General features: G+C 44.6%; 1 long non-coding RNA gene across 1 annotated transcript; it reads left to right on the forward strand.

Moving 5' to 3' along the window:
• The first annotated feature begins 333 nt into the window (after positions 1–333).
• Positions 334–21,775, forward strand: LOC123025746. The gene is made up of 3 exons (XR_006415174.1): positions 334–363; positions 6,277–6,281; positions 21,645–21,775. It is a non-coding gene; the product is annotated as an uncharacterized LOC123025746 (long non-coding RNA).
• The last annotated feature ends 258 nt before the right edge of the window (positions 21,776–22,033 follow it).

The following is a 22,033-nucleotide window of genomic DNA, read 5'->3' on the forward strand; positions in this document are numbered from 1 at the left end:
GACAATGTTTCGTGATGACTTCATGGAGGGGATGCAGTGGATGTGGTTTACCTGGATTTCAGCAATGCCTTTGACAAAGTGCCCCAGGATATCCTGGTGGAGAAAATGAGGAGTTTGGGGATACACCAAAGCACTGTCCGATGGATTAGGAAATGGTTGGTTGTTCGAAAGCAGAGAGTAACCTTTAGTGGGGAATCATCGGATCGGCAGCCAATGAAAAGCGGGGTCCCCCAGGGCTCTTTCCTGGGGCTGATCCTTTTTTATCTTTTCATAAATGACATGGAAGAAGGGGTGAACAGTCTGCTGATCAAATTCACAGACAATACTAAAACTGGAGCAGTGGCCACAACTGAGGAGCAGGTAGTCCAGATCCAAAAGGATCTGGACAGACTATGGAAGTGGGCAGGAGACAAAAGGATGGCGTTCAATGTGAGTAAGTTCAAGGTATTGCACTTGGCACATAGGAATAGGTGTCATAAGTACATATTAGGGGTCAAGTGGCTGGAGAGCAGTACTTGTGAAAGGGACCTTGGGGTACTGGTTGATACCAGGCTAATCATGAGTCAGCAGTGTGATGCAGTGTTTAAGAGGGCAAATTCCACCCATGCTTGCTTATCCAGAAGCATGGTTTTTAAATTGTGAGAGATATTACGACCACCTTATATGACTCTGGTGCACCCACAACTGGACTACTGTGCTCAGTTCTGGCCCCTTCATTTCAAAAAGGATATAGCTAGTTTGAGTCAGCACAGCGTAGGGCCATAAAGTTGGTGGCCGGTTTGCAGGGGATGGGGTATGAGACGATACTGAAGGAACTGGGTCTCTTCAGCCTGGAGAAGAGGAGACTCAGAGGGGATCTGTTGGCGAGACACAGGTATGTGAGGGGATGTCACATGGAGATGGGTAGAGATCTGTTCTCCCCTACAGAGGAAGGAAGGATGCGCTCCAATGGAGCAAAGCTCAGGAACCAAGGTTCCATCTAGATACCAGGAAGCACTTCCTGATATTTAGGACCCCTAGGGTGTGGAATGGGCTTTCACAGGATTTTGTTGAGGTCCCATTGGTGAGGGTGTTCAAAGATTGGTAGGACATGCACATGGAGGAGTCAGACTAGATGGCCGTGAGGCTCCTTCTGACTTGTTCTGTTTTTATGTTTCTGTTTTTCTATACATCACCTCAAAATATTTGGGACACTTTTTAAACAGTCTTTACAGGAATTGTAATACAATATATGTTGAGGAGAAATAAAGGAAGAAGGGAGGAATATTTTAAATTGGTAGCCAACATCAAGAAAATGGAAGTTGAATTGCTAAATATCCAAAGAACAAAATGTTGATGAGTAAGTTAAATATCTAAAAACATAAGGTAAATATTCGGGAAACAGAAGAAATTGCAAAAATAAATTGAAAGCAACTAAACAATTTTATTCTGAAAATGCCAATAAACCACGAAGTTTGCTGGCTCCCAGACTTAAGAAAGAAAGAGAGAAAAGATTTATCCTTTAATTTTTGATGATAATAAAGAGGAGATCTGTACAAATGGGGAAATAGATGATATATAAAAGAAATTTTTCAGAAACTATATGTGAGACAAGAGAGCTTCAGAGATTGAATAGAAAAATGTATTAGAAAACAAAACCTCACACAATTGACAGAGGAACAATGAAATATATTGAATCAGCCTGTCACACCAATAGGGATAAGTGAAGCTATAAAAAGACAAATAATGGGGAAAGGGTCCAGACTGGATGGATTTCTGGTGGAATTTTATAAGACTTTTGAAGAAATCTGGATGATTCCATTGAAACACATATTTCATATTGGGCTGCAAGAAGCTATTATCCCACTGACATGGTTGGAAGCTAATATTTTGTTCATTCCCAAAGACGATACAGATCCTTGGGAGATATGGAATCTCACTCTTACATTCTGTCTATAACATTTTTGCCTCAAATATTGGAGAAAAGATTGAAACAGATTCTAATTGACTTCTTTCCTACTGATGGAAACGACTTCCTGCCAAAAAGGCAACTGAAGAACAATTTGAGAACTATTTTGGATGCTTTGGAAGATGATATACAGCATCTAGAAAAATGGGTGGCCCTAGTATTTTTAGATGTAGAGAAGGACTTTGGCAATGTGAATTGGGAATTTATGATAAAACAGTTGGAGATAATGGAATTTGGAGATAGCTTTTGAAATCTACACTCTCTATCTACACTGAGCAAAAGCTAGGAAAATTATGACTTCTGCTTCTGACCACAAGGGAGGAATGTATCCATTTTTCCTTGTGTGAACGTGTGCATCATCAGTTAATGAGAAAATTTCAGTGAAGGCCATGCAGAAGTCCTTCTGCTGCAGCAGAGGAGGTCAGTGCCTGGAGGAAGACCTCACCGCGGTCATCGCTCTGAACAATCAGCCCTATCCAGTTCCAGTGGAAATGCAGCAGTATCTGGACTAGACCCTCATAGCGAGGCACTTCTTGAGTGTTGATCTGGAAGAAAAGAGGAATACATTACTTTTGCCCTTTAGATAAAGGAGCAAGCCATGTAGGAGCTGGAGCAAAGAAATACCTGATAATCCTTCATAACACTCTTTGGTTGCATGTTGAAAACAAGGAATCTTCTTAGATGGACTAGGCTTGGACTCCTATCTCATCACTCTTTCTCCAGGGATGTGAACTTATACACATTAAGCCTGTTTCCCTCCTCTCCACCCCATGCACAATGGGTCTCCTCAGCCAGAGACGAAAGTAAATGTCCACTTCTTGCTCCCTCTTTGGTTCCAATTATTTAAATTGTTCAAGGAGTACCCAATATTTCTCTCAGTTGATCATCTCAGTAAAGCAGGCCCCTTGCTAACTGGGATATGTCAAACAGAAGTCTCCTGAGATTTCTTCAGGGCCTCCACTTAGGTGTTCCCATGACAGTCTCACCAGGTGGGAAGGCCCCCTGCCCTCTTACCCAGAATTGAAGAGAAACACCCACTGCAGAGATCCCACCCACTCTGTTCCCAGAGTTTGACCTTCTCCCTGCAAGTCCCTCACACCCATCTCCTGTGGAACACATTTACCTCTGGAATCTTGAAGACACCCATCAAGACTCCAGTCTCAGATGAAACTTTAAAGACAAAGTCATGAATGATGGAGATTGGTTGACCCTGCTTGTCACATGTATAATTTGGAAAACTTCTTCCCTGTGAAGACTGCAGGAGGAGGCTGTTCTCATGCATTATTATTACCATGTCCCTGTGCTCATAGATGCGGAAGCCGAGCGTCACGTTGGGAAAGATGGCCTGATCCTTGTTGAGTTCAGTGATGGCAAACACCAACGCCAGGATGTGCTGGTAGTTCCTCATTATTGATCTTTCATGGAGGTAGCAATATCAGGACACGTGTGAAGATAAGCACAGAATAGGTGACCATTTTTCTTAAAGCAAAATATTCCAGGATCATTTCCCCCAGGGTGTTTACCAAGGGTATCTCTAGCAGAACACCCTTTATTTAACATGCCTCCTTCAATAATTTGTCAAAAGGAAACACAGGAGAGAGAAGACTGCAGAGGAAATTTTTTCCATCCAGGACAGCAAGGGGTATCTCCTTTCATCAGCCAAACAGCTAAAGTAGAACCCCACAAGAAAGAGGTGAATGCAAGAGCTTCCCTCGCTTTTCCCTCCCCATGCACCTAGATGGGTTCCTAGAACAGAACCTCTCCTTAGTCATCAGACTTGATACTCTCCTTATGTCCTCAAGGACTTCACCTGAGCCTTCTCCACAGAAACTGAATTCCTGGGACCATCAGTGCCTTGCAAGAATGCTTGTGAAGCAGCATCACCTTTTGCTCAATGAAGCAGGGAAGGTCCATGGGACAGGACGGGGCCTTGCTTCCCAGGGTGGACTGTCAGGGTCAATCCTGGCATGTCCAGGAAAGCCTTGGGAGACCCTCCATCAAAGCCCTGGACTACAGCTCCCTCTGAATTTGAGTGTGCTAAAATGCACTTGGAGAATTTGAGTGAGTGTGTGTGCAGTAGAGCCATGAGAGGGTGTAAAACACAATCTGACTAAGCTTGTATGAACTTGATTTTCTCTATTTTACATGCATGACAGAGCCACTCCTTACAATGCAGATTCTCCAAGGCTCTGTCTCTTGCCCATAGAGGTTATCCTTGGAGGGATGGGGGGGAGGGAGAGTGGTAAGTAGGGAAAGTTCCCACCACACACCCAGATTGGCCCTGCTGGATACTGACCTTGAGAGGTTTCCCTGCCTAGCCTAGGATGATGGATTCCCCCGTGATACTTTTCAAAGAAGCCTTTAATGCAGAGCCATGAGGATGAGTACCCTGCATCTTTTCTTGCCAAAGGAGCAAATCAGATTCACAAACTCACTCATCAAGGGACTGTACCCATACCACTCGTAGCAGGAGAGGCTGAACAAGACAAAGTGGGAGGGGTTTTTTTTGCCAATAAGGGAGCTCTCTGACTGCCTCTCCTCATTTTCTTAAGATCCATTTCCAAGTAGTTAAAGAGGAATTGTCCCTTCCGGTGGCCTAGAGTGTTTTTGAGGTCAGAAGACAGATATTATGCAGGAGCATAGAGTGTGTGTGTGCGCGGGGGGGGCAGGGGGCATTTGCTATTTGGGTGTTGAGACGATATGGACTTTCTGAAGGAGAAGAGCAGAAAGAGCAACTGAGGACAGAGATTTTAGTGCATCCCCTTTTTGGGAATTCTTCCTGGAAAAGGAAGAGAGTCTTATTCCTGAACTTCCTCTTGATTTCAGAATATTTGATGTGTATTTCACTAGTGATATGTTTTGTTACAGTGCTGCCTAACAATTATTTATCTCAGGCCCAAAGACCAGAGCCCCTCGTTGTGCAGCGGTGACACCCACGCAGAGTCTCCTGCATGAAAAACACTCCTCCTGCACTCTGGAATTACCCAAGGAATGCAGCTTTAGGGAATCCCCAGATTTTCCCAGGATTTGGTTGGGAATGCTGGGAGAGCTCATGGGGTTCAGGAATGGGACCAAGCAGATCTCCAGCTCATCTGCTTCAATTGTATAAGTTGCTTGAGGTCTTTTATCTGGACCTTTTCCATGACCTGAAAGTCATGGCCATTAAAGAAGGTTAAACTTGGGAGGCACTTCTGAGCAAGAAAGTCAAACTGAGCTCAGCTCAGAAACTCGGTCAAGAGAATGCCAGAGTTTCCTTTTCTTGTGGTACAGGGTGGGGGAGAGCTCATTTTGCTGCTGTTGTGAGATAGCTGCTTGTCAGACAGGCTTGCTCTGTCACTCTTGGTGCTCAGTTGATCTGCCAGCGGATTCAGCAGATCTGAAAAGATGAAGATCTTGGAGGGGAACCCAGATTCCCATCCCTTTCTCGGATGGTGTCTGCTTGGAGCAAGGATGGCAGAACAGCCTTTCATCCTTTATGGATTGTGAATACAAAAACAAACCATTCGTTCTTGCTAACTCTGCAGCTTATCCAGCACCTCTCAGAAGGAGGCTCATGGAGAAACTGCAAGGATGGCTCTCCCTTTTGGTTGAAAGCCCTCCTGGCAAGGGTCTGAGGCTCTCATGCTCAACATTTCCTCTTGAGCAGTATCCCTGACACAGACCAGTGGAATGAGCAACTGCCATGAAGGTTAAGATGCACAAATGCATCCCAGATTCCACTAGGCAGAACCTACATTCCATTAACTCTTCCCATCGTTCATGGTAAGGTATTAAACTCTACTTGATCAAGATAGAAGCTTCTGCCAAGCAGTAAATTTCCACCAACAATCAGGTTTCCTGGCCTGTAATAGTCAGTTGGCCGCAAAAACAGGTCATACAAAGGACACAACCCCTGAGTGGCCAGAGGCAGGAGCCACAGCAGCAGCAAGAGCAGGAAAAACATTCCTGGAAGATGGAGGCTGTCTCTCCTAGGTCATCTAGAAGAATAAGAAGAGTTGTCTTTGCAGCCTCACCAGGAGGAGCAAATTTCTGCAGAGATGAGCAGAAGGCCAGACATCAGACACAGCTGCAGTCCCTCACCAAAGAGCATGGGGCACATTTGTATTCAAGATGCTTTCTTGGGGATTTCTTTGTTATTGACCAGGTGGATGGAAACCCTTGTGGAAATCTTCAAGAACTTTTGATAATTCCAGGGGAAAGAAATACACAGGGCCTGGTGGCAGAATAAGGAGTTTGTTTCTCTCCTACCTTCTTTGTGAAGAGTTGTGGATTGACTGTGCTTTTCTACACCTTGAACTATGGAAATGGAAGACCCATCTGCCTGGAAGCTGATGTTGGAAGGACTGCAGCATCGCTTCCATTTTTCTATGTTCCTTCCTGCCAACATATGCTGATGAAAAACCAGGTTTCAAATGATTCAGGGAAACATTCCTATGGCAGGGCTGGGTGTGCAGGCTGAATTTTGCACTGATCAGTTAGTGGGGGGTGATAAGACTTTTCAGCCATTTTCTACTTCTTCTGCTCAGTACGGCTTGCCTGGAAAGGCTGAAGATCGGCAGGTTCTGCAGACTATGCTTTTGCAAACTCACAGGCTCCTGTTTTAGCAGCACCTGTTCAGGGGCATCCTCTCTGTTGTTCCTGTTCGCATGTTCCGTCAAGTCTTCCTGTTTGTCTGGCACCCCATGAATGCTTCCCCTGCTGAACCCCCATTCTTTCTAACCCTGACCAATTGTGGTCAACTCAAGGTGGTGCCTTCACTGGTGATGGCCACCCATCTCCTCTTTGTTCTTCCCCCAGTCTTCTGCCTTTGCTTCCTCTGGACAAGGGGCTTGGCCAGGGGCTTGCTCACCACATCTAGATACTCTTGATCAAAACAAAGTATGCTCATCTGTTCTATTTACTTATTTAAATTAAAACTTTTCTATACTGTCCCATCACAGATGTCTTCGACTAGTCTACAATGCATTTATACAATAAAGTAAGAATAGAAATAAGAGTAACGGTTGTACAGTATCCACAGTTAAGATATGAATCTTCTAAATAAAAGACGTTAACAAATACAATAATGGGAGACTAAAAAGTTTTCACCTCATGCCAAAAGGAAAGAAGGGTTGGCATGAGACAAAGCTCTCCAGGGAGCATATTCCATAGTCAGGGCACCACCACAGAGAAGGCCCTCCTCTGGGAGGTCAGCATCCTGGTCTCTTGGAAGATTGGCTCGTGGAGGAAAGCCTGTGCCTTAGATCAGAAGGGGTGGGAGAGCACGTAGGGGAAAAGCGTTCCTTCAGTTATCCAGGACCCAAGCCGTTTCAGGATTATAGGTCATCACCAGCACCCTAAATTGGAACCAGACTTCAGTTGGTAGCCAGTGTAGATGACAAAGGATGGGTGTTATATGTGAATAACTTCCAGTTCCCAGCAATATCCTGGGAGCTCTATTATGGACCAACTTAAGTATCCAGGCAGTCTTCATGGGCAGCCACAGATACAACCCCTTACAAGAATCCAGACAGGAAGTTCCCACAGCGTGGGAGGCTGCTGCCGGCCAGAAATGGGACTACGAGGGCTTTCTATGCTTACTAGGAGCTGTACAAATCCTGCAAATGTTTAAGCCACCCTCAGATCTCCCTGACTGCTGCTCCTCCATGCAAGAAGCTATTCTTGGATTGGGCCAAGTGATTGCCTTTGCAATTGCGGGAAGAAAGGCCAAGGGGGAGAAGGAGGCCAGCTGGTTGGCCTTTGCTGGAAAGAGCAAAGCAAAAATGGTGCTGAGAACTCATATGGTGGCAATCCAAGGGACCACCGGAAAAAAAAAATATAAAGCAAAGATAGATTTCTCTCACAACATGAGGGAAATTTATTTAATCCCTGGGAAACAGTTTTCAAGACTTTGTGTATCTGTGACCAAAGAAGTTGCTCTAGATGAATTTTCTCAGCACTTTGTGAGTGCTGCAGAATCAGTGCACAGAGACCCTGAGCATGTGCAAAGTACAAAGTGCCTTTGAAAGTCATATCAGCTCTGTTTTCAGCCACAGAGTGGAGGCAGGCTTGAGATAACACTCCAAAGAAACCTTGGTGTGCCTAAAACAGAAAAGATTTGTGCCAAACAGCCAAGACCAGGCAGTTGTGCAAGATCGAGGGAAATTTCCCAAGTGTTCAACTCTTGTATTTCCTTGTGAGAACATCACTGTAGAGAGAGGATTCGGTTAAACAAAAAACCCTTTTAGCACAGTCAAGAAAGGCTGGAGGAATTTTCAGGAAGTGGGCCATCTAAAGGGGCTGTTGTGAGGATGCACCATGTTTTTGTTGACCACCAGAAAAGAAAAAAGAAGGATGTGCAAGATCCAAGCTTTCCTCTCTGTCCAGAGATGGGATGACTTTTTTCTCCTTCTCACTTGGCTTCTGAGTGGGGTTAAAAGCCCTGATCTGTATCCCAAGTTTGTGACCGTAAAAAGTGGTCCTTGATTCAGTAAAGAAGAGACTACCAGGTTTCCAAGGAAAGCCCTTGTCAAAGAGAAACTGAACACCAGATCTGGTTTTAAACACTATGCATGTAACATTTATTCTATGATATAAAGAATACTGAAGTACAAGAATACAAGTTCAGCAGTCATCAGCAGCAATAGCAAGAGGCCTCATTCACACTCGCATTCATGCAACACTCATACTCCCAGCCAATAGACACTCCCAGTGATCCGTCAGGACTGTGGGTGACCAGTAGCAGCGCTGTTCTGGCACACACAGGAGCTGGAAAGCCCAGTCATTTTATACCTTTGAGCTGACTCTATCTGCTTAGTCTGACTGGATTGAACAGTGAACTCCTTGAGCAGAGCTGACACAGAATGTGATGGTCCTTATCTTGAACACACACACTCTCCTCACTTTCCATTCTCTCTCTGGATGGTACCGCGTGGGCTTATCTTGCCTGTTGTGTCTCATTCTCCAGCCACTCCCCAGCCTCTCAGTTTTTTCAGTCTGGTCAGTCCCATCATGCTTTATCATTCTTCATTTTCTACTAGGTCTTAGGCCTTCAGGAACTCATGCACACTGTAACATACACCCTCCTCTTGATATTGTAATTATCTTACAATATCAAACATAATTATGATATTTGAGGGAAAAAGAGAGAAAAATAAAAATAATAATGTAACATTAAAATCATGTAACAAGAGTAAAAAGGCAGAAGATTTAGCTGAATATCTTTAAGTATATTATATATCATACCAATCCTCTTCCTTCATCAACTGTCCTCTGGAATTCCCTATTTTGATAATGGATCTGAACAATAATATTGGATATTGAATTCTTTAGCTGTATTCCATCTGTTTCTGTAAGTGTTGTTTTGTTGATTCTCCTTCTATAAAGTTTTGCAAAATTTAACCCCAGGGAAAAATTCAACTATTCTTTTCCTTTTGTTAATCTTATTTCTGTGTTTACCATTTCAATAGCATAATGTATATGTCCAGTCATCATGTTTTGCTTTAAGTTATATTACACTTGAACTGTTGATCCTTTTCCAAAATTGTTCCATCGGACCAGAATATTGATTGAACTGTTGTTACACATAAACATCCTATCCCAGTATCTATAATTAAAGTATAATTTCCCATTTTCTGTAGTTTACAAATAGCATCCCTATCATTAAAGCTACATGGTTCTCTTTGGGTTATAGTCTTAGGACAAACAAGTCCTGTTTTCCATTTTTCACATTGAGACAAATCCACTGTGGTGCTGACATTTGTTCTGCTTTGAGGACATAAAACATGTTTAGAATCAAACTTTTAGATCCTCTTTTAATAGCATGTCACTGAGTTCACAGCATATTAAAATGCAATGGGATCCTCCCACAGTTATGACTGCTAAGAAATGTACATCATCTAATGTGAAGTCACTTTCCTTTTGGTGCATTTTTGCATGCGATGTAGATTTTATGGCAAAATTCAGCTTTAAATATAGATACATCTTGTGGCATCTTGGAGGGAGCATTGGATTTTGTCACCGAGTCATGTAATGGATGTCAATGCCACATGGATATTATTTTTGGCTTGATGTACTCATAGAAGTTTCTGCTTATTCTCATTCCATGTCTATTAGACACCATGATGCTTCTTTAATAGGTCTTTGTCTGAATTGGCCAACTGGTGGAGCAGTGCAGTGAAAGTTGCTTTTAACTCTATATTTTGTTGAGACCTCTTTTGGGGAGGAGCTCACCATATGGATAAATTTGTACACTTAACCCTTCAATATTTACCCATATTCTTGATCTTTAAGTGATCGACCTACTTCCCAGAAGTTAACTCTTGTTTAACACAAATGGACTTTCCATGCCCCTTTGGTAGCTAAAATATGGAGAATAGAACTTGTGAGGAATGCTCCTTTCCAGCCATTGAACAAATAGTATAAAAAGCTGACCTGTGAATGGGGGTTTACTCAGATATCTGGTGTGCTTCTGTTCAAGTTCAAGTGTAACTCTTTGAAAGCCATCTGAACATATCCATGCATCCTATATATGCACATACATGTATTTACATTGCTTTTGTTTTGCATTGTTCAAATATTAATAAAAATTAAAAATATGGATCTTTTAAAAAAGAGAGTTCCACTGGGCAGCTGAATGGTCACTATGTGAAGAGAATGCTGGGCCGGGTGTTGCCTTGATCTGAGCCAGCAGGTTTCTCTTCTGTCTGGAAGTAACACTCTCCATGAGTGGAGAATAGACAGGTGATCCCTCCCCCACTGGTCCATGTGAATGAGCCCAGGGGAATAAAAAAGAGCCCCCCATGCTTCATGGCTTAAGCGCCAGGAGCTGGGACAATAACCCATCTCATTCTCCTTCTGAGATGGAAGAGTGGCCAACCAGGCAGGAATGGAAGCAGTACAGTGCAGCTCCTCCTGTCCCAGCTGACAGAGCCTATCCAGAAGACCGTTGTGGGTTGTGGGATCTGCAGACACTCAGGACTCCAAGGAAATCAACAGAGTTCCTCCGCCCTTCTCCCAGCAAAGCTCACTTCATAGGGTGACTCAGGTAAGTTCCATTCCGAAAGCAAACCGGAAGAATAAAATGGAGCAAGATACATGGCCATCACCATCTGGCTAAGCCTTTCACCCAGAAAATCAAAAGGCAGAAAAATGGGAGCAGGACCAAAGAGGAGATTGATGACCTCCATCAAGGAACGGGCTGCCTTGAGTTGACGAGAACCCACCAGGTTGGAGAAGAACTGAAGGCTTTGGAGACAAAGCAATCATAAGGCTGCTAGAAGTCTGAGATGACTTGATTGCACACAAGAAAAAGAACAATGGAGAGGATGCCCCTCGGGCGGCACTGACAGAACAGGCACCTCTGCAATTACAAAAGCCTGGTCTGCAGCAAGCATTTGGCTTGAACTACTTGCATTCAGTCTGTCTGGGCATGCCATCTTGAGCACAACCGGTGGAAAAAGATGGGAGCTTCTCATCTCCACCCACTACCTGATCACTGGAAACATCAGCCCACACACCCAGGTCTCCATGGGGATGTTTGCTGCCTCATTTCAAACATGTTCCCCCATCAGGGAAAGCTGGTGTGCAGAAATGAATGAAAATGCAACTGATGTTGCACTCTATCTGACACAATTCTTTCACTGCATTTGTAGGAGGCTCCTTCCTTTGTGTGCATATATGGAGAAACAGTTTGGGAGAGGATGCAGACATGGGCATTTCCAGAGAGGCAGTTTGGGACAGGCTGCATCAAATGGACCACTTTGCCAATCAATGGGAGGGGACTGTATCTCCAAAGGCAGCTATCGAAACTCGGACCACTTCATTTAAGAACCAGACAAATGACACAGATGGTCACTCAGGGACAAAGGTCTTTCAGGTGGACCATCCTAATGGGTCCCGCAGGATGAATGGCCTTCAGACTTCCCAACATTCCATCCACTGGTGTCCCTATGTTGCTAGAATCTGGAATCACCCACCTCCCCCACCTTTCCAGTCCAACAATATTGCTAGCAATTTTGGCCCAAGCCTGGTCTCCATCATGACTGACTGGGCTTCAATTTCCATAGTTCAAGGGGCAGAAAGAGACACTCAATTCCCCAAGGCCCACAGAGAAGGTAAGAGCTATACAAACTGCCTATTCTCCCTCCAGACCTCTTGAGCTCTGCTGATTTCTCTCCCCTGGAATTATGGAAAGTTCTTGAGGAATTCCACAAGGATTTCCAGCTAGTGAATAAAAAAGAAATCCCCAAGAAAGCATGCTGAATATGAATGTGCCCTGAACTCCTTGGATGGGGCTGAAGCTGTGTCTGACCTGTGTCTGTGTCTGATTCAATCCTTGTTTTCAGGCTGCTAAAAGGACTCTTCCCCTGCTACTTGCTAACTGAGGGTGGACAGCCTCCTTCTTCCAGTGATGATTGTCCTGGTCTCACTGCTGCTTTGGCTCCTGCCTCCAGCCACTCATGGGATGATCAGGACAAGCTGCTTTGTGACCAAGCCACATATACTGGAAAATGACTTTTACAGACCAGGAGACCTGATTGTTGGTGGGAATTTAGTACTTGGCAGATTTTCCTATACAGGTCTAGTGGAGTTTCATACACCACCAGTAATGAACCTCACTGGTAATGATATGTAGGTTTCTGTGAAAGTGATCTGGGACACATGTCTTCATTTGTGCTTTCACACAAGGAGCTCACTGCAGGGAAGTGTGTCAGGGATGCTGCTCAGGAGGAAAAGGATGAGTATGAGAGTCTCATAGCCTTGACAGGAGGGCCCTATACCAAAAGGGAGAGCCACACTTGGGGCTCCTTCAGGCTCCTCATCCCACAGGGTGCTGGGCAAGCAACAGAGTGGGCGGAAACCAGCAGTTTGTTCTAGTGTTGACAATATCTGTAAGATGCAAGGTTGTACTCCCATTTCTGCTGAATCTACTGACAGATTGCTGGAGCTCTGAGAAATACTCATCAAGTATTTTTGACTACCAGTGTAAAAATGGCACACAAATAAAATTGCATCTTGCTATTGTATTTATTGGATCCTTATCACTCTGTAAGCCATCCAGAGATGTTTTGTATTGGACAGGTTAGAAATATCCTGATAAATAAATAAAATGGATCTGCTCCAACCCTGAAGTATACACCTCAGAAGAAGAAAATTTTTGGAACAAGCCCGACTGGGTTTCTGTAACAAAGTCCCGAGTTCATTTTGACTTTCTTGCCCAGAAGAGTCGGCCGAGATCAGATTTCATTAGAATAATGCCCTTGTGTTTTCAGTAATGGACAGATGGAAAACCTCAAGTGGCTGATAAAATCAAGGCAGATGAGCTGGAGACCTGCTCCTTCCCATCCCCACACCCCTCGAGGTTCTTCAACACACCACTCCAAGCAATCCCAGCCATTCTTGGCAAATCTTGAGAGGTTCACAGCTGCAAGCATTGGGCAGTTCCAGACTGCAGATAGGAGCCTTTTGCATGCAGGAGTCTCTGGGAGGGTCTCCCAGCTACACAAAGAGGGGTTCTGACAATCCGGATAGGGATGGTTAATTGTCATTCAGTACTTTATTTCTTGCACTAAACAACCCTTGTGCACCACACATCACAAATTCTGAAGTAGTAAATTCACCAATGACAGAGTCACTTCACCTTCAAGGAAGAAGTTCTCAAAAGGGGACGCAAAGGAAAGCTCTGTTCTCAGTTTTCCTTTCTGTTCCACTCCTCCAGTAAGTGCAGCTCCTTTCACCCAACCAGGCGCCAAATCCCCCCCCCCCCCACACACACACAAACACTCTAACTCTTAAAGTTCCTCATGGTATTCATCTTCCAGCCTAAACTATACTCTAAGCTACAGGATGGAGCAATTGCTCTGTAACTGAAGTTCTGCCTTTTTCTTTTGGACATATTATTTTACCATCCATATTGTGTAATTGAACCCCATTTCTTTCCTCCGTCTTTTATTTTGGACAGATCTGCAGAAGGCTTTATTGTTGCTTTAGCATCCCTTGCTAGCCTCTGTTCATTACTAGCTTGGTCTTCCTGGTGCCTTCCCAGCAATTCTGTGTGACCTGCCTGCATTTGGCCTGTGCAGCCTGAACTTCTGTCCACTTCCTGTACAGGTTCTTTTCCTGTTTTCAGATAATCTCATAGCTTTTTGCAAAGCCATGCATACTTCCTTTGTTGTCTTCTGCACCTTCTCCTTGTTGGAAATATTTGATCTTGGGCCGGAACCATTTCAATCTTCTTTACTTTTTTTAAGTCACTCCACACTTATTGGGCTCTTCTTCCCCAAATTTGTCAATTTGCTCCACTTTCCTGAATTTGTCTTTTTTAAAATCCAGGGTACATGTTTGGCTACCTGTAGTTTTAGCTTCCTTATTCTAGTCTAGCAAGTTTGGACAGAAAATGTTTTACATCATTTCAGGGAGTTGTTGCACTCAAATTCACTGTGCCTACACTGAGTAGGAGCCACAGACCAGGATTTGAAGGAGGGTCTCTCAAGCATTCTCTGGAGATGTCAGGATTGATCCTGACACCCCATGCATGGAAAGCAGGGGCCCCAGTCTGTCCCGTGGTCCTTCTCTTAATAAGGTCTGGATCATTCAGTAAAAGCTCTCTCTGCAGCACGGAGAGTTTGGAGATGCCTGGATGATGCCTGGATTTAACTTTGCTTGGAAGGGGCACAGGTGAATTCCTGGAGCACAGATGATTGGGGCATCCTTCACTCTGACCCCCATGGAGAGGTTCCATTTGAGGTGTCCATCCTTGTAACAGAGGTGGGAAGTGGAAGGAAAGCTCTTGGATTCACCGCTTCCTTGTGGGGTGCCCCATAATCATTTTGGCTGACCAAGGGAGAAATGTGTTGCTAACCTGTATGGAAACAAATTTCTCTCTTTTTGGTTGGCTCCTCGAATCTTCTTTCTCTGCAGTTTTCCTCTGACAAATTATTGAAGGAAATATGTTCAATACAGGGTGTTCAGTTAGAGTAAGTCATCCTAGGCAAAAGGATCCTGGCACATTTTTCTTCAGGAAAAAAAATGTCACCTCTTCTGTGCTTATTCCCATGTTGTGATAATTGCTCTCACCATGACAGGACAGCAATTAGGAACTTCCAGCACATCCAGGCTTTGGTGTTTGCCATCATGGAGCTCAACAAGGATCAATTTCTCCTTCCCAATGTGACGTTTGGCTTCCGCATCTATGAGAACAGGGACCTGGTCAGAGAAGTACACAAGAAAAATGTGCTTCTGCTGTCCACACAGGAGAGACTGATTCCCAATTATAAATGTGACAAGCAGGATCAACTCGTCTCTGTCATACAGGATTTTGACTCCAAAGCTCTATCAGAGATTGCAGCCTTAATGGGCATCTACAAGATCCCAAAGGTAAATGCATTCATCTGGAGATTGTTATGAGGGGCCTGCAGAAAAAAAGGCCAACTTGGAAAACAGATTCATCCCTGCAGTGAGTGTTTCTCCTCAGTTCTAGAAGAGGGCAGAGGGTCTTCACACCTGGTGAGGCTGCATTGTAATGACCTTTGGGAAGGCCAGGAATGAATCTCAGGAGAGTCCTGAGTGAGGAATCCCAACTAGCAATGGGCTTGTCTTACTGAGATGACCAATTGTGATAAATATTTCTTGTGGCACCCTATTGAGACAGAAACAAATGAAGTGCTGAAAAATGCTTGTTATTCTTCCCTGTGAGCTGCCTCATGGGGATGGTTTCAATAGAATTTCCAGACAACATTTCATAATGGGATGAACTGGACCGTGAATGGCTGCATGTCCTTAAGAGAGACAAGGGGTGTCACAGTGAATTGTGTTAGGAGGATTGGACTTCAACTCTGGCAGTCTGGGTTTTAGTCCCCACTCAGTTCTGGAACTCTGTGGGTGATTTGGGACAGTCACAGACCTTCAGCCCAACTTCCTCACAAGGTTGTGCTGCGAGGGTGCAATTAGGAGGAGGAGGAGCAATTTATAAGTGGCCTTGAGTTCCGTGGAAGAAAAAATAATGGGATGTAAATGCAAGATTCAATAAAAGAAATACATGGTCTGAGGTTAGCTCTGGCACCATTGACATTGGCAAGTCAACGGAGAGCAATGCTATGGCACATCTGCTCTGGCAGTTGTCCTCCACATGGGCTTGCTGTGAGTGATTAGTTGGCCTTGTTTAAAGTGTCCTAAATTGTCCTGGAACTTCTCCCAGAGGGCTCATCCCAAGTTCTTCTTTCCATTCTTCACATTTCAGCCAAATGCTTTTGGATAAAAGCAGAAAAGGTTTGAACTGAGGCACTTTGTGGAGCTGAGGAAGCTTCAGTACCTTTTTTCCCTATTTCATGTGCTCTGGTATATTTGGACACAGAATGGAACAATTTTCACCAAGTATTGCCATTGGAGATGAGCCCTAAAGCTCCAAATCTCAGGAAATAGATACAGTGAGGTGTACCCTTTGAATATGAACACATCTCGCTCTTTCCATGAGTACTCCTTCTGCCAGGGCTTGATCCAAATCATTCAGGATTTTGCTAGAAACATCTATGCTGGGGATGTGCAGTTGCTTGTGTCTCTGGGTGAAGAGGCCCATGGTGAATGGGGGTGGAGAGGGGGTAAACTGGGAGCTACTGCTTATGTTTTCACTTCCCAACTGAAAGAATAACCCCTTTCCTGGGATACTTCATTTATTTCGGATCCTGGCTACTAGAGGATGGAAGCATCTTTGGTTAGCCAGGATTTTCCTGGCTTCAGCCCTCAGATTGTGTGCTACTCTGTCTTCAGGATGAAAAGAAAATGCTGTTTACATTTTTCCTCCAGATTAACACCCAGCATGTTGCTCTGTACAAGGGCCTAGTCTGGCTGCTGTTGCATTTGCACTGGAACTGGATTGGGCTGCTTGTTCAGAATGATGACAATGGTGAGAGTTTCCTTCACAAAGTGACCCCCTTGTTGCAGCAGGAGGATCTCTGTGTGGCCTTCACTGCTATGTTCTCAACAATTGAGGCTGCACACGAGCATGAAGTCAGAACAGGATGCATTCCTCATGTGTGGGAGGAAGCTGAAGTCATAGTTTTCTTTGGTGACATCACTGCAATACTGTAATTAACAATCCGGTTACATATTCATAAAGAGAACACAAAGTTCCAATTTCAGAAGGTTTGGATCCTGACCTCCCATTCAGAATTTGAAGCAAGCACACACTTTGAATTCAGAATTCTGCTAAAGACGCTTCATGGAGCTTTGCAATTCAGAGTCCACACAAGAGATATTCAAGCATTCAAGGCTTTTTTCCTAACTTGGATCCATTCCACCCACAAGGAGATGTCTTTCTTCCTAAGTGGTGGGAAGACGCATTCCTGTGTCAGTTTCTGAGCTCAAGAGAACCCCCTCCAGATTCAGAACCATTGTGTACAGGGAAGGAGATGCAGAAGGATCCAAGCAAGTTCTGGTTCGAACCGGGCATGTCCAGCCACAGCTACCACATCTACAATGCTGTCTATTCTGTGCCTAATGCGCTGCATGCCCTGTCCTCATCAGGACTGAAATATTCAGTGATGGAGGAAAGGAAGCACGTTCTGAATATTCAGCCATGGCAGGTAATGTCCAAATCCAGGTGTCTTCAACTTATCCAAAGAGTCCTGGTGCTTGTTCTTTCAGTGATCCTGAGTGGAGGGAAAGGTTAGTCAACAAGCAAACTAAATTTGGGGGAATCATGAGAAATTTTATCCATGGATTTATCTCCATGGATCCAATTTTTCTGTAAGGACTTTCAAAAGTCAGCAACGTTTAGCAGGGATTGGTGGTGCTCCTCAAATACTGATGCTTTCCAAATAATGCAAGAAGCTCCAGTCTCAGATATGTAGGTCCAGGTTAGTATTTTCATGAAGAACTGAGAGTGGGTCTGCCCCACTCAGAATGTTCCTTCCTGCCATTATGGGAGAACCCACATGCAGGTCTCCATGCTGACGTGGGCAAATGTTTTCCAGCTCTTTGGAAGTTCCTTGTAATAAAGTGGATAACAGGCAACGATGACAAAAGCAGTGTGAAAGCTTACCTGAGCAGATATCACCAAAGGGGACAGCAATTTCACAGCACTAAATTTCACAATACAATAATGAGGGAAAAGCAGGTGTCCAAACCAGATGGGAATCAGAGTGCAGTGGAAAACAATTCCACTCACTGTCCCCTGCTTGGAATATTTCTGCATTTTCAGATAATGCATCCTCTGAGGAATGTCCGGTTTAACAACAGTGCTGGGGAGGAAGTCTATTTCACGAAACAAGACAGGAAATATAACATCTTGAACTGGAGCTTATCTCCAAATGGAACTTTGTACACTGTGAACATTGGATGGATTGACCATGGTGCTTCTCCAGGACAAGACTTTGCCATCCTCTCTGCAGCAATCGTGTGGCCAAAGAAGGTGGGCCTGGAGTGAACCAGATGGGTCAGGGAGGCAGAGGCATGGCACAATCCCACTCTGAGAGATGATGCTATGCTTCTTTTTGAGACCTAAGTCCCAAAGACTGTGGGGAAGTGGGGTGTAAAGAAAAACCTTTGTTCACCAATAATCTTATGTTCTCTCCCTGGAACTCCAGGGAGGTCCAAAATGATGCCCCATGCCTCTATTCCTGGAGAGGTTCTGCAAGTGGCAGGCAAGAATGGGTATGGTGGACCTCGGGTTGGACCAAGTATAAGGCAGGATCCAAAGATTCTGCTTCTTCCTCAGATGGGATTTATTAAGAGCCTCTGTCCCAGTGTTGCAGAGGAGGCTACATGCGTCTAGAGATTGTCCAGTTCACCTACACTGGGGACACCCTCTGCCAAGGAATCTAAATGTGTTGAGGACTTTCTTTCTTTCAATTTCTGGGAATGCCCTTTGCGAGATGTGTGGAGAGGTGCATTCCAGGGAACTGGAGGAGAGTTCCAGAGGGGAACCCGGTGTGCTGCTACAGGTGTGAACATTGTGCAGCAGGGATGTTTTCCACCTCTACAGGTACCTCAAACATTACAAGTCATTCCTATTGAAATCAGGGCAGTATGTGCCACAAAGAACGTTCAAGGAGAGAAGATTTTACTGTTATGGAAGGTTGAATTCTCTCTTGCTACTGCATACCTATGTGGTTTTCTGGTTTTAAAAGTGTTCAACATTCACGGAGGGAATATTCTTTGTAAATAAGGCTGCATTTTGCCCAGCAGCTTGTGAATGCTGTCACATGGAGATTCTTTTCGATACTAGCATTTCCTCATGCTTTTGAAGCTCCACTTTCTTCCAAGGCTGGGTTTAGGTTAAAGCTGAAGGTGTTCGGGCAAACTCTGAATGGGGAAGCCGGAGGTTCCCTCTTAAGACATTGTAGGATTTCCCTGCAACCAGAAAAAAAGTGTTGCCATTTCAGTCATGGTTTTTGCAGCCTCAACTCCAGCATCAGCCCAAACAGATGTCAGAGATCAGTGCACAGTATTAACACAAAGCGTGCTTGATTTGCTTACATTAGTATGTGTGAAAATTCAGGAAAGAGTGCAGGGAACAGATTTTAGCATTCCATGATTTCATTTCTAGATACTGGTCTTCCTGGTAAAACATGCAACATTGAAACTTACACAGGTTGCTGACACAGAATGTTTTTAATCTTTTATACTAATGGCCATTAGCTGAATTAAAAAGTGCTGAATACTCTAGGGAAAGGAGATGTCTACATCTATTTTTGAGGATGGGGGCTGTACCCAAAGAAAGATCTGTGTTGAGCTTGAGATGGTTCCACAGCTATTTCTCCTTTCAGATGCAGTTCACTGAGCTCTGTGCCCACAAGATCAGCACCCAAACAAAAACCATGATCAGTGCATCCCCAAGACGATCCAGTTCCTATCCCATAAAGAGACATTTGATATCCTTCTACTTTCTCAGCTTCTTTTCCTCTGATTTGGCACATCTGCTGTGTTGGCAACTTTCATTAAATATCACAACACACCCATTGTCAAAGCCAACAACTGAGAGCTCAGGTATATCCTCCTCATCTCTCTCCTTCTCTGCTTCCTCTGCTCCTTCCTCTTCATTGGCTGACTTGCAAAGTTCACCTGTCTTTTGCGACAAGCGACTTTTGGCATCACATTCTCTCTTGCAGTTTCCTGTGTTTTGTCAAAAACCATCATGGTGGTCTTGGTGTTTATGGCCACCAAGCCGGGAAGCATGGCAAGTCAGCTCTTGGGAAGATCACTGACAACCTCCATTGTGCTGGTCTGTCCCCTCATCCAAGTGATGATCTGTGCTTTCTGGTTGCTGACCTCTCCCCCTTTCCCAAATCTGGACTTCCATTCCCTGTCTGGGGAGATCATTGTAGAATGCAACGAAGGCTCTGTCACCATGTTTTATGCTGTCCTGGCTTACATGGGCTTCCTGGCTCTTCTCAGCTTCAATGTGGCTTTCCTGGCCAGGAAATTACCTGACAGCTTCAACGAAGCCAAGTTCATCACCTTCAGCATGCTGGTCTTGTGCAGCGTGTGGGTCTCCTTTTTGCCCACCTACCTGAGCACCAAGGGGAAGTACGCGGTGGCTGTAGATGTCTTCTCCATCTTGTCCTCTGGGGCTGGTCTCCTGGGATGCACTTTTCTCCCCAAATGCTACATCGTTCTCCCGAGGCCCAGTCTCAATAGCAGAGGCCATCTCATACGACAATCATAATCTAAACAGTTTGTGCTTTGGTGAAATCTTGTGTATTATTTGGTACCTGAATAAATCAATATTCTGAATTACCTTTTCTCTTTTGGGTCTATTTTCTTGGAAGTCAAGGTTTCTTACACTCTACCTTCTGGCTCCTTCTATCACTGCCATGATTCTAATCCCTGAGGAATTCTGTGCAAGGAGGCTAGATGGTGGGCATGCAGTGGATGTCATCTATATGGATTCCCTCAAGCCCTTTGAGTAACTGTCACATGACATCCTGGTTGAGAAATTGAGGAGTTTTGGGATAGACCAATGCACTGTCCGATGGATTAGGGCATGTCTGACAGACTGAAAGCAGAGGATTATTTTTGGATGGGGAAGCAATAGATTGGCAGATGTTAAGAGTGGGTTCCCCCAGCGGACTAATCCTGTTCATTGTTTTCATCAATGATCTGGAAGAGGGGGTGGCCAGTCGGCTGATTAATTTGGGACAACACTAAAATGCGGGTGATGGCCACAATTAAGGACAAGGTCCTCTAGATCCAGAAGGATCTGAACAGGCTATGGAAGTGGGCTGGGGATAACAGGATGGCTTTCAGTGTGGATAAGTATGAGGTCTTGTTCTTGGAAAATAGGAATGAGTGTCAGAAGTACAGGTTAGGGGAAAAGTGGCTGGGGAGGAGCACTTATGAAAGAAATTTCAGGGTACTGGTTAACTCCAGGCTAAACATGAGTCAGCAGTGTGACGCACTGGTCAAGAGGATGAATGCGACCCTAGGTTGCATAGTCAGTAATGTGGCTTCTAGCTTGAGAGAAGTATTACTCCCCCTTTATATGATTCTGGTGCACCAGCAACTGGAATATTGTGTTCACTTCAAGGCTCCATGTCACAGAAAGGATATAACCATGTTGGAACTGCTGCAGCACAGGTCCACAAGCATGGTGGCCGGATTGCTGGGGTAGGAATATGAGGTGAGAATGAGGAAACTGGGTCTTTTCAGCTTGGAGAAGAACAAACTCAATGGGGATCTGATGGTGACATATAGGTAGGTAAAGGGGTGCCATGCGGAGGTAGGTAGAGACCTGGTTTCCCCTGCAGAGTAGGGCAGGACCTGTGTCAATGGAACAAAGCTCTGGGAACCAAGGTTCCATCTGGATGCCAGGAAGTACTTCCTGACAGTTAGGACTCTCAGGGTAAGAAACGGGCTTCCTTGGGAACTGGTTGTAGCCACTGGATGGGCTGGACATGCACATGGTAGGCCTGTCATGAGCAGAGCTGCCTGGATCCGGGGATCAGACTAGATGGCTCGGCAGGCCTCTTCTGACTCACTCTGTTTCCATGATTCATCTTGACTTGCTTCTAAGACCAGGCCATTCACAAGAGGAAGACAGTGAACTGAAGGAGGATGGATTCCAGGGAAGTTTGTTGCAAGAATTCATAGCAAACACTGGATATATTT

The sequence above is a fragment of the Varanus komodoensis genome, unplaced genomic scaffold (assembly GCF_004798865.1).
Source record: "Varanus komodoensis strain SLA01 unplaced genomic scaffold, ASM479886v1 scaffold287, whole genome shotgun sequence".
NCBI lineage: Eukaryota > Metazoa > Chordata > Lepidosauria > Squamata > Varanidae > Varanus > Varanus komodoensis.